The sequence below is a fragment of the Nerophis ophidion genome, linkage group LG08 (assembly GCF_033978795.1).
Source record: "Nerophis ophidion isolate RoL-2023_Sa linkage group LG08, RoL_Noph_v1.0, whole genome shotgun sequence".
NCBI classification, from domain to species: domain Eukaryota; kingdom Metazoa; phylum Chordata; class Actinopteri; order Syngnathiformes; family Syngnathidae; genus Nerophis; species Nerophis ophidion.
This window is the reverse complement of record NC_084618.1, coordinates 521,989-534,488: the sequence shown is the minus strand read 5'-3', so window position 1 is coordinate 534,488 and position 12,500 is coordinate 521,989. Positions and strand designations below refer to the sequence as shown.

The window sequence follows — 12,500 nt, the reverse complement described above, 5'->3', positions numbered from 1 at the left end:
GATTGTAGCTGAGATAGGCGCCAGCGCCCCCCGCGACCCCAAAAGGGAACAAGCGGTAGAAAATGGATGGATGGATGGATGGATATATATATATGTGTGTGTGTGTGTGTGTGTGTGTCTATATATATGTATGGATGTATGTTATGTGTGATTAATTATTAATTGATATACGTGGAATAAGTACACACTTCACAGTAATGTTATTAGTACTTCATGCAAATATATGTTGTTACTGGATGGATATATATATATATATATATATATATATATATATATATATATATATATATATAGTTTTGTAGTCAATCAGAAATATCAAGCAGCTAAAATGTGTCAAACAGGAATAAGTGTGTTTATAGTGTTTTTGCATTTTACCATCAGGCTTTGTTATGGATTTAAATGGGTGTCATTGTTCCTTAATATCCACAATTTGTGTTGTGTGACCATGTCTCTGATGGTGTTTTGTGTTAGTTTGATCTTTTATTATTTTTTCCCACCATGACGAGGGAAGGTTGTTTGCATTGGGTCACATAAGTAGATGCAACGCTTGCTTCCTTCAAATCATGGTGAGTGGTGATAAGCCGTTATTACTGATGTTGTCCAGAAGGTGGCAACAGAGCAGCAGCATATTTATTTGCTTTTCCAATGAATTGTGGCCACATCCCCTCTTAAACTTGTGCTGTCTCACGGGCCAAATTGACGACATGCCCCGTGGGGCCTAGTTTGTACACCAAACTTTTCATAATGACCAGCATTAGAATACAGTAGCGTAGCAGGCCTAAGTATTTTTAAAAAAAACAAGGTATATTAATATTTTTGGGCCAGTAACATTACATGCAGTTTGAACGGTAACACTACATGATTGTAGCAAAATAAAACACCAATAACCGAATGATTTGGCGTAACAACTGGGGTATTTCCAACATCTGTGTCCCTGTCGCTAAAGGATCTTTGACTGTCATTTTCTTTATTTTTTTAATCCGTCCTAAAGAAATAGTCTTTGACAATCTGGCATGGGTTTTTGGGGGGGGTTATTTTCTTTCAAACAGTAGATTGCTCTTGGCAAATACATGATCTAATCTTTTCTTTTTTACAGTAAGTCATTTAAAACAACAGAGTAATGTCATATACAGGATCTTTGACTGTCATTTTTGTTTTACAGTAAGTCCTTAAAACACCAGCGCACTCTCATATACCTCTACATGATCTTTGATGAGCATTTTAACAGGAAGCCCTTAAAAAATAACAGTGTCCTTGTCACATAGAGGATCTTTGACACTTTTTTTAACAGTCCATCATGAAAAACTGCAGAGTGCTGTTGACAATATTTGGCACATTTTATTTTGGTTCGTATGTTCTTACAAACAGTACATTGCTCTTGGCATATAGAGGATCTTTGACTATATATTTTTGGCAACAAGTCTTTAAAACACCAGGGTAATGTAATGTACAGGATCTTTGACTAACATGTGTTTACAGTAAATTCTTAAAACCACCAGAGTGAGTAATGCCATGTACAGGATCTTTGACTAGCATTTTTCCACAGTAAGTTTTAGAATCACCAGACTAGTGTCATGTACAGGATCTTTGACTAGCATTTTCCACAGTAAGTTTTAGAATCACCAGACTAGTGTCATATACAGGATCTTTGACTAGCATTATTTTACACCAAGTCCTGCATTTTATCAGGAAGCCCTTGGAAATAGCAGTGTACCTGTCATATATTGCAGAGGATCTTGGATTTGGCTTTTTGTTTTTTTACAATTTGTTCTGAAAACTAGCAGAGTGCTTCTTTGGTAGTTGACTAAAGTTTTTTTTTTTTTTGATGTTCTTACAAACATTAGACTTCTCTTGTCGTAGAGTGGATCTTTGACTATCTTTTTTGCACAGTAAGTCCTTAATAACACCAGAGTAATGTCACAGGATCTTTGACAAGCATTTTTGCAACAGGTGTGCTTCTGTTTAATGTATGACTAGAATTCACCTTTGACGGGGTAAAAAGGTAAACCCAAAATAATGTTTTAAGTCGGTGTCCAGAACATAAATCAAAATGCATATTCAACATCAACACCATGGCATGCTACCTCTTCAGTCCGGGCTACTCAGTCGACGCATGCGCTTTGGTGTGGTGCAGCTAAGCATGCATGCGCTTTGGTGTGGTGCAGCTAAGCACCCATGCGCTTTGGTGTGGTGCAGCTAAGCACGCATGCGCTTTGATGTGGTGCAGCTAAGCACGCATGCGCTTTGATGTGGTGCAGCAAAGCAAGCACGCATGCGCTTTGGTGTGGAGCAGCTAAGCACGCATGCGCTTTGGTGTGGTGCAGCTACGCACGCATGCGCTTTGGTGTGGTGCAGCTACGCACGCATGCGCTTTGGTGTGGTGCAGCTAAGCACGCATGCGCTTTGGTGTGGTGCAGCTAAGCACGCATGCGCTTTGGTGTGGTGCAGCTAAGCACGCATGCGCTTTGATGTGGTGCAGCAAAGCAAGCACGCATGCGCTTTGGTGTGGTGCAGCTAAGCACGCATGCGCTTTGGTGCGGCGGAGCTAAGCACGCATGCGCTTTGGTGTGGTGCAGCTAACCACACATGCGCCTTGGTGTGGTGCAGCTAAGCACGCATGCGCTTTGGTGTGGTGCAGCTACGCACGCATGCGCTTTGGTGTGGTGCAGCTAAGCACGCATGCGCTTTGATGTGGTGCAGCAAAGCAAGCACGCATGCGCTTTGGTGTGGAGCAGCTAAGCACGCATGCGCTTTGGTGTGGTGCAGCTACGCACGCATGCGCTTTGGTGTGGTGCAGCTACGCACGCATGCGCTTTGGTGTGGTGCAGCTAAGCACGCATGCGCTTTGGTGTGGTGCAGCTAAGCACGCATGCGCTTTGGTGTGGTGCAGCTAAGCACGCATGCGCTTTGATGTGGTGCAGCAAAGCAAGCACGCATGCGCTTTGGTGTGGTGCAGCTAAGCACGCATGCGCTTTGGTGCGGCGGAGCTAAGCACGCATGCGCTTTGGTGTGGTGCAGCTAACCACACATGCGCCTTGGTGTGGTGCAGCTAAGCACGCATGCGCTTTGGTGTGGTGCAGCTACGCACGCATGCGCTTTGGTGTGGTGCAGCTAAGCACGCATGCGCTTTGGTGTGGTGCAGCTAAGCACGCATGCGCTTTGATGTGGTGCAGCAAAGCAAGCACGCATGCGCTTTGGTGTGGAGCAGCTAAGCACGCATGCGCTTTGGTGTGGTGCAGCTAAGCACGCATGCGCTTTGGTGCGGCGGAGCTAAGCACGCTGCACCACACCAAACCACACATGCGCTTTGGTGTGGTGCAGCTAAGCACGCATGCGCTTTGGTGTGGTGCAGCTAAGCACGCATGCGCTTTGGTGTGGTGCAGCTAAGCACGCATGCGCTTTGGTGTGGTGCAGCTAAGCACGCATGCGCTTTGGTGTGGTGCAGCTAAGCACGCATGCGCTTTGGTGTGGTGCAGCTAAGCACGCATGCGCTTTGGTGTGGTGCAGCTAAGCACGCATGCGCTTTGATGTGGTGCAGCAAAGCAAGCACGCATGCGCTTTGGTGTGGAGCAGCTAAGCACGCATGCGATTTGGTGTGGTGCAGCTAAGCACGCATGCGCTTTGGTGCGGCGGAGCTAAGCACGCATGCGCTTTGGTGTGGTGCAGCTAACCACACATGCGCTTTGGTGTGGTGCAGCTAAGCACGCATGCGCTTTGGTGTGGTGCAGCTACGCACGCATGCGCTTTGGTGTGGTGCAGCTAAGCACGCATGCGCTTTGGTGTGGTGCAGCTAAGCACGCATGCGCTTTGATGTGGTGCAGCAAAGCAAGCACGCATGCGCTTTGGTGTGGAGCAGCTAAGCACGCATGCGCTTTGGTGTGGTGCAGCTAAGCACGCATGCGCTTTGGTGCGGCGGAGCTAAGCACGCATGCGCTTTAGTGTGGTGCAGCTAACCACGCATGCGCTTTGGTGTGGTGCAGCTAAGCACGCATGCGCTTTGGTGTGGTGCAGCTAAGCACGCATGCGCTTTGGTGTGGTGCAGCTAAGCACGCATGCGCTTTGGTGTGGTGCAGCTAAGCACGCATGCGCTTTGGTGTGGTGCAGCTAAGCACGCATGCGCTTTGGTGTGGTGCAGCTAAGCACGCATGCGCTTTGGTGTGGTGCAGCTAAGCACGCATGCGCTTTGGTGTGGAGCAGCTAAGCACGCATGCGCTTTGGTGTGGCGCAGCTAAGCACGCATGCGCTTTGGTGTGGCGCAGCTAAGCACGCATGCGCTTTGGTGTGGCGCAGCTAAGCACGCATGCGCTTTGGTGTGGCGCAGCTAAGCACGCATGCGCTTTGGTGTGGCGCAGCTAAGCACGCATGCGCTTTGGTGTGGCGCAGCTAAGCACGCATGCGCTTTGGTGTGGCGCAGCTAAGCACGCATGCGCTTTGGTGTGGCGCAGCTAAGCACGCATGCGCTTTGGTGTGGCGCAGCAAAGCACGCATGCGCTTTGGTGCGGCGCAGCTAGGCACGCATGCGCTTTGGTGCGGTGCAGCTAGGCACGCATGCGCCTTGGTGTGGCGCAGCTAGGCACGCATGCGCTTTGGTGCGGCGCAGCTAAGCACGCATGCGCCTTGGTGTGGAGCAGCTAGGCACGCATGCGCCTTGGTGTGGCGCAGCTAAGCACGCATGCGCTTTGGTGTGGTGCAGCTAAGCACGCATGCGCTTTGGTGTGGTGCAGCTAAGCACGCATGCGCTTTGGTGTGGTGCAGCTAAGCACGCATGCGCTTTGGTGTGGAGCAGCTAAGCACGCATGCGCTTTGGTGTGGCGCAGCTAAGCACGCATGCGCTTTGGTGTGGCGCAGCTAAGCACGCATGCGCTTTGGTGTGGCGCAGCTAAGCACGCATGCGCTTTGGTGTGGCGCAGCTAAGCACGCATGCGCTTTGGTGTGGCGCAGCTAAGCACGCATGCGCTTTGGTGTGGCGCAGCTAAGCACGCATGCGCTTTGGTGTGGCGCAGCTAAGCACGCATGCGCTTTGGTGTGGCGCAGCTAAGCACGCATGCGCTTTGGTGTGGCGCAGCAAAGCACGCATGCGCTTTGGTGCGGCGCAGCTAGGCACGCATGCGCTTTGGTGCGGTGCAGCTAGGCACGCATGCGCCTTGGTGTGGCGCAGCTAGGCACGCATGCGCTTTGGTGCGGCGCAGCTAAGCACGCATGCGCCTTGGTGTGGAGCAGCTAGGCACGCATGCGCCTTGGTGTGGCGCAGCTAGGCACGCATGCGCTTTGGTGCGGCGCAGCTAAGCACGCATGCGCTTTGGTGTGGCGCAGCTAAGCACGCATATACTTTGGTGTGGTGCAGCTAGACATGTAGTGCTTTGGCGCCGCTCGTCATACCCGTACAGTTCCGCATCACCTTTTTTTCCCTTGTCCACTAGCTGGTGGACGCACATGTCTCCTTGTCCGCTAGCTGGTGGACGCACATGTCTCCTTGTCCGCTAGCTGGTGGACGCACATGTCTCCTTGTCCGCTAGCGGGTGGACGCACATGTCTCCTTGTCCGCTAGCGGGTGGACGCACCTGTCTCCTTGTCCGCTAGCGGGTGGACGCACATGTCTCCTTGTCCGCTATTGGGTGGACGCACATGTCTCCTTGTCCGCTATTGGGTGGACGCACATGTCTCCTTGTCCGCTAGCGGGTGGACGCACATGTCTCCTTGTCCGCTAGCGGGTGGACGCACATGTCTCCTTGTCCGCTAGCGGGTGGACGCACATGTCTCCTTGTCCGCTAGCGGGTGGACGCACATGTCTCCTTGTCCGCTAGCGGGTGGACGCACATGTCTCCTTGTCCGCTAGCGGGTGGACGCACATGTCTCCTTGTCCGCTAGCGGGTGGACGCACATGTCTCCTTGTCCGCTAGCGGGTGGACGCACATGTCTCCTTGTCCGCTAGCGGGTGGACGCACATGTCTCCTTGTCCGCTAGCGGGTGGACGCACATGTCTCCTTGTCCGCTAGCGGGTGGACGCACATGTCTCCTTGTCCGCTAGCGGGTGGACGCACATGTCTCCTTGTCCGCTAGCGGGTGGACGCACATGTCTCCTTGTCCGCTAGCGGGTGGACGCACATGTCTCCTTGTCCGCTAGCGGGTGGACGCACATGTCTCCTTGTCCGCTAGCGGGTGGGCGCACATGTCTCCTTGTCCGCTAGCGGGTGGGCGCACATGTCTCCTTGTCCGCTAGCGGGTGGGCGCACATGTCTCCTTGTCCGCTAGCGGGTGGGCGCACATGTCTCCTTGTCCGCTAGCGGGTGGGCGCACATGTCTCCTTGTCCGCTAGCGGGTGGGCGCACATGTCTCCTTGTCCGCTAGCGGGTGGGCGCACATGTCTCCTTGTCCGCTAGCGGGTGGGCGCACATGTCTCCTTGTCCGCTAGCGGGTGGACGCACATGTCTCCTTGTCCGCTAGCGGGTGGACGCACATGTCTCCTTGTCCGCTAGCGGGTGGACGCACATGTCTCCTTGTCCGCTAGCGGGTGGACGCACATGTCTCCTTGTCCGCTAGCGGGTGGACGCACATGTCTCCTTGTCCGCTAGCGGGTGGACGCACATGTCTCCTTGTCCGCTAGCGGGTGGACGCACATGTCTCCTTGTCCGCTAGCGGGTGGACGCACATGTCTCCTTGTCCGCTAGCGGGTGGACGCACATGTCTCCTTGTCCGCTAGCGGGTGGACGCACATGTCTCCTTGTCCGCTAGCGGGTGGACGCACATGTCTCCTTGTCCGCTAGCGGGTGGACGCAAGAAGGCTGCTTGTCTGCATGTCTCCGAGCAGCAGGCCATGACGCGTCTTCCTCCCGTCTAACGCCCGCCCCCTTCTCCCTCGTCGCTGATTGGTCGCGGCGCCTGTCCGTCCCCTGCCCCGCCCTGGCTGCTGCGGGTGGGCGGGGTCTGCTGACAACATTATAAGGTCATTGGAATTACGTCCGCTAGCGGCTTTTTGTCCTTCGCTCTCAGCCACAATGGAGAAGATGGACATCACATCGCGGGTGGGGTTAGTGGACGGATGATGCTCGCCGGGGCTGAGTCGACGCCGTCAGCCGGGAGAATTTGAGGAAGATCCCGGTTCGTGTGTCCGAGCCTGCGCGTCTCTTAGCGCCGCCATCAAGCCGAGCGTGAGACCGAGCAGCCGGCTGGCCTGTAAGCCGATCTTCTCTGCTCCTTCCATGCTGTGACCACCGCACCAGGTGAGATACGCACGTCCACAGTCCACTAGGCCCTGACATAGTGCCATCATGCACAACAAACACTATATAGTGCCATCATGCACAACAAACACTATATAGTGCCATCATGCACAACAAACACTATATAGTGCCATCATGCACAACAAACACTATATAGTGCCATCATGCACAACAAACACTATATAGTGCCATCATGCACAACAAACACTATAGTGCCATCATGCACAACAAACACTATAGTGCCATCATGCACAACAAACACTATATAGTGCCATCATGCACAACAAACACTATATAGTGCCATCATGCACAACAGACACTATATAGTGCCATCATGCACAACAAACACTATATAGTGCCATCATGCACAACAAACACTATATAGTGCCATCATGCACAACAAACACTATATAGTGCCATCATGCACAACAAACACTATATAGTGCCATCATGCACAACAAACACTATATAGTGCCATCATGCACAACAAACACTATATAGTGCCATCATGCACAACAAACACTATATAGTGCCATCATGCACAACAAACACTATAGTGCCATCATGCACAACAAACACTATAGTGCCATCATGCACAACAAACACTATATAGTGCCATCATGCACAACAAACACTATATAGTGCCATCATGCACAACAGACACTATATAGTGCCATCATGCACAACAAACACTATATAGTGCCATCATGCACAGCAAACACTATATAGTGCCATCTTGCTGCACAAACACTATATAGTGCCATCATGCACAACAAACACTATATAGTGCCATCATGCACAACAAACACTATATAGTGCCGTCATGCACAACAAACACTATATAGTGCCATCATGCACAACAAACACTATATAGTGCCATCATGCACAACAAACACTATATAGTGCCATCATGCACAACAAACACTATATAGTGCCATCATGCACAACAAACACTATATAGTGCCATCATGCTGCACAAACACTATATAGTGCCATCATGCACAACAAACACTATATAGTGCCATCATGCACAACAAACACTATATAGTGCCATCATGCACAACAAACACTATATAGTGCCATCATGCCACCCTACTAGCACAATATCAGGCTACATTTCCGGGTGCAAAGAGGAGAGCTAGCTTCCATGTCTGCTTAACATCTTAACAATGACTACTGGACATAAGCACATCATCATGCAGACTGGACATAAGCACATTATCATGACTACTGGACATAAGCACATTATCATGACTACTGGACATAAGCACATTATCATGACTACTGGACATAAGCACATCATCATGCAGACTGGACATAAGCACATCATCATGCATACTGGACATAAGCACATTATCATGCAGACTGGACATAAGCACATTATCATGCAGACTGGACATAAGCACATCATCATGCAGACTGGACATAAGCACATTATCATGCAGACTGGACATAAGCACATCATCATGCAGACTGGACATAAGCACATCATCATGCATACTGGACATAAGCACATCATCATGCAGACTGGACATAAGCACATCATCATGCAGACTGGACATAAGCACATCATCATGCAGACTGGACATAAGCACATCATCATGCAGACTGGACATAAGCACATCATCATGCAGACTGGACATAAGCACATCATCATGCAGACTGGACATAAGCACATCATCATGCAGACTGGACATAAGCACATCATCATGCAGACTGGACATAAGCACATCATCATGGAGACTGGACATAAGCACATTATCATGCAGACTGGACATAAGCACATTATCATGACTACTGGAAATAAGCACATCATCATGCAGACTGGACATAAGCACATCATCATGCATACTGGACATAAGCACATCATCATGCAGACTGGACATAAGCACATTATCATGACTACTGGACATAAGCACATCATCATGCAGACTGGACATAAGCACATCATCATGCAGACTGGACATAAGCACATCATCATGCAGACTGGACATAAGCACATTATCATGCAGACTGGACATAAGCACATTATCATGACTACTGGACATAAGCACATCATCATGCAGACTGGACATAAGCACATCATCATGCATACTGGACATAAGCACATCATCATGCAGACTGGACATAAGCACATTATCATGACTACTGGACATAAGCACATCATCATGCAGACTGGACATAAGCACATCATCATGCATACTGGACATAAGCACATCATCATGCAGACTGGACATAAGCACATCATCATGACTACTGGACATAAGCACATCATCATGACTACTGGACATAAGCACATCATCATGCAGACTGGACATAAGCACATTATCATGACTACTGGACATAAGCACATTATCATGACTACTGGACATAAGCACATCATCATGCAGACTGGACATAAGCACATTATCATGACTACTGGACATAAGCACATTATCATGACTACTGGACATAAGCACATCATCATGCAGACTGGACATAAGCACATTATCATGACTACTGGACATAAGCACATTATCATGACTACTGGACATAAGCACATCATCATGCAGACTGGACATAAGCACATCATCATGCAGACTTCACATTTCATTCTTAAAAGGCATTTAAAAGTATGAACCACTTCCTCCATCACGGAGCTCACAGGTAGATGATGACTGAGTAGAGAGGAGCCAGGTGAAGACAACATGCTAACTCAAAGCCCCTAACTCTAACCCCCGAGGAACCCTGGAAACTACTATTAATAATAACAATATTGGACACAATACCAGTAAAAACATATGAAAAGTAATACATATGTATGTATGTATGTATGTTTATATATATATATATATATACTGTATATGTGTATATATATATATACTGTATATGTGTATATATGTATACTGTATATGTGTATATATATACTGTATATGTGTATATATATAATGTATATGTGTATATATATACTGTATATGTGTGTATATATACTGTATATGTGTATGTGTGTATATATACTGTATATGTGTATATTTCGTTGTTCTTTGAACCTGTTCATTGCAATAATGACAATAAAACTCTATTCTATTCTATATATATATATATACTGTATATGTGTATATATATATACTGTATATGTATATACATATACTGTATATGTGTATGTATATACTGTATATGTGTATATATATATACTGTATATGTATATACATATACTGTATATGTGTATGTATATACTGTATATGTGTATATATATACTGTATATGTGTATATATATACTGTATATGTGTATAAATATACTGTATTTGTGTATATATATATATATATATACTGTATATGTGTATGTATATATACTGTATATGTGTATATATATACTGTATATGTGTATATATATATATATACTGTATATGTGTATGTATATATATATACTGTATATGTGTATATATGTATACTGTATATGTGTATATATATATATACTGTATATGTGTATATATATATACTGTATATGTGTATATATATATATACTGTATATGTGTATATATATACTGTATATGTGTATATTTCGTTGTTCTTTGAACCTGTTCATTGCAATAATGACAATAAAACTCTATTCTATTCTATATATATATATACTGTATATGTGTATATATATATACTGTATATGTATATATATACGGTATATGTGTATATATATATACTGTATATGTGTATGTATATACTGTATATTTGTATGTATATATATATATATACTGTATATGTGTATATATACTGTATATGTGTATGTATATATATATACTGTATATGTGTGTGTATATATATATATATATATATATATATATATATATATATACTGTATATGTGTATGTATATATACTGTGTATGTATATATATATACTGTATATGTGTGTATATATATACTGTATATGTATATATATATATACTGTATATGTGTATATATACTGTATATGTATATATATACTGTATATGTGTATGTATATATATATACTGTATATGTGTATATATATACTGTATATGTGTGTGTCCGAGAAGGTGGGTCCAAATGTTTGGCCTGTACTGCACATATTGTAATGAACTACAACTTCTATAGCAGGGTTGCCATTTTTGTAGTTTGTACCTTAAAAATCAACCTGTAGTAAAATAATCTAGGATGCTAATATTTGAATGCCAACAATTGTGCTGCAGGCCATTAAAAAATGAGCTATTTGGACACATCTGCTCTATGGTCCTCAGGTATTAGCCAGCACCTCCCAGCTGTCACTTTACACAAACCAAGGCGAGGATAGCTTGACATCTTGTGTGACCACTTCCTGGTTACATTTTTATAATATATATATATATATACATGCACACACAGCCATGGTCATAAGTGTACTTAGACTTTTAAAGAACATGTCATGGCTGTCTTGAGTTTCCAACCTTTTTTCTACAGCTCTTATTTTTTGTTATAGAATGATTACAGCACAAAAAACATTCATGAAGTTTTCTTCTTTGAGAATTGATTATGGCTCTACTGAAAATGTGCTGGGTCAAAAGTATACGTACAGCAATGTCCATATTTGCTTCCATGTCCCTTGGCAAGTTTCACTTTTGGTAGTCATCCACAAGCTTCTGCTTGAATTTTTGACCACTCCTCTTGACAAAATTGGTGCAGTTCAGCTAAATGTGGTGGTTTTCTGGCATGGACTTGTTTCTTCAGCATTGTCCACACCTTTAAGTCAGGACTTTGGGAAGGTTATTCTAAAACCTTCATACTAGGCTGATTTAGCCATTCCTTGACCACTTTTGAGGTGTGTTTGGGGTCCTTGTCCTGTTGGAACCCCCAACTGTGCCCAAGACCCAACCTCCCCCCTGATGACTTTAGCTTGTCCTGAACAATTTGGAGCTAATCCTCCTTTTTCATTGTCCCATTTAAAGCAGCAGTTCCATTGGCAGCAAAACAGGCTCAGAGCATAATACTAGCACCACCATGTTTGACGGTTGGGATGGTGTTCCTGGGATTAAAGGCCTCACCTTTTCCCCTCCAAACATATTGCTGGGTATTGTGGCTAAACACTACAATTTTTGTTTCATCTGACATCACATGGACAAAGATAAGACCTGTGGTCAGATGAAAGAAAAAGTCCAGTTTACTGCGGTCAGAAGTAGATTGAGTTGAACTCGAAAACAAACCAATTTAGATGATTTTATTTGTCAAATCTTATTGCATCACAGTCATTTTGTGGTGTGGGGTAAGATGATCCTCTTTGTCTGCATACGCATGTGAAATTTCACCCTCCCAAC

At 45.9% G+C, this 12,500-nt stretch overlaps 1 protein-coding gene across 1 annotated transcript in view; it reads left to right on the top strand.

Moving 5' to 3' along the window:
- Positions 1 to 6,924: 6,924 nt before the first annotated feature.
- Positions 6,925 to 12,500, top strand: part of LOC133557158 (long-chain fatty acid transport protein 4-like) — a 102,557-nt gene continuing 96,981 nt past the window's right edge. The window contains exon 1 of the mRNA XM_061907404.1: positions 6,925 to 7,220. The gene's annotated coding sequence lies outside the window, so the exon portion shown is untranslated. The remainder of the gene's footprint in view (positions 7,221 to 12,500) is intronic.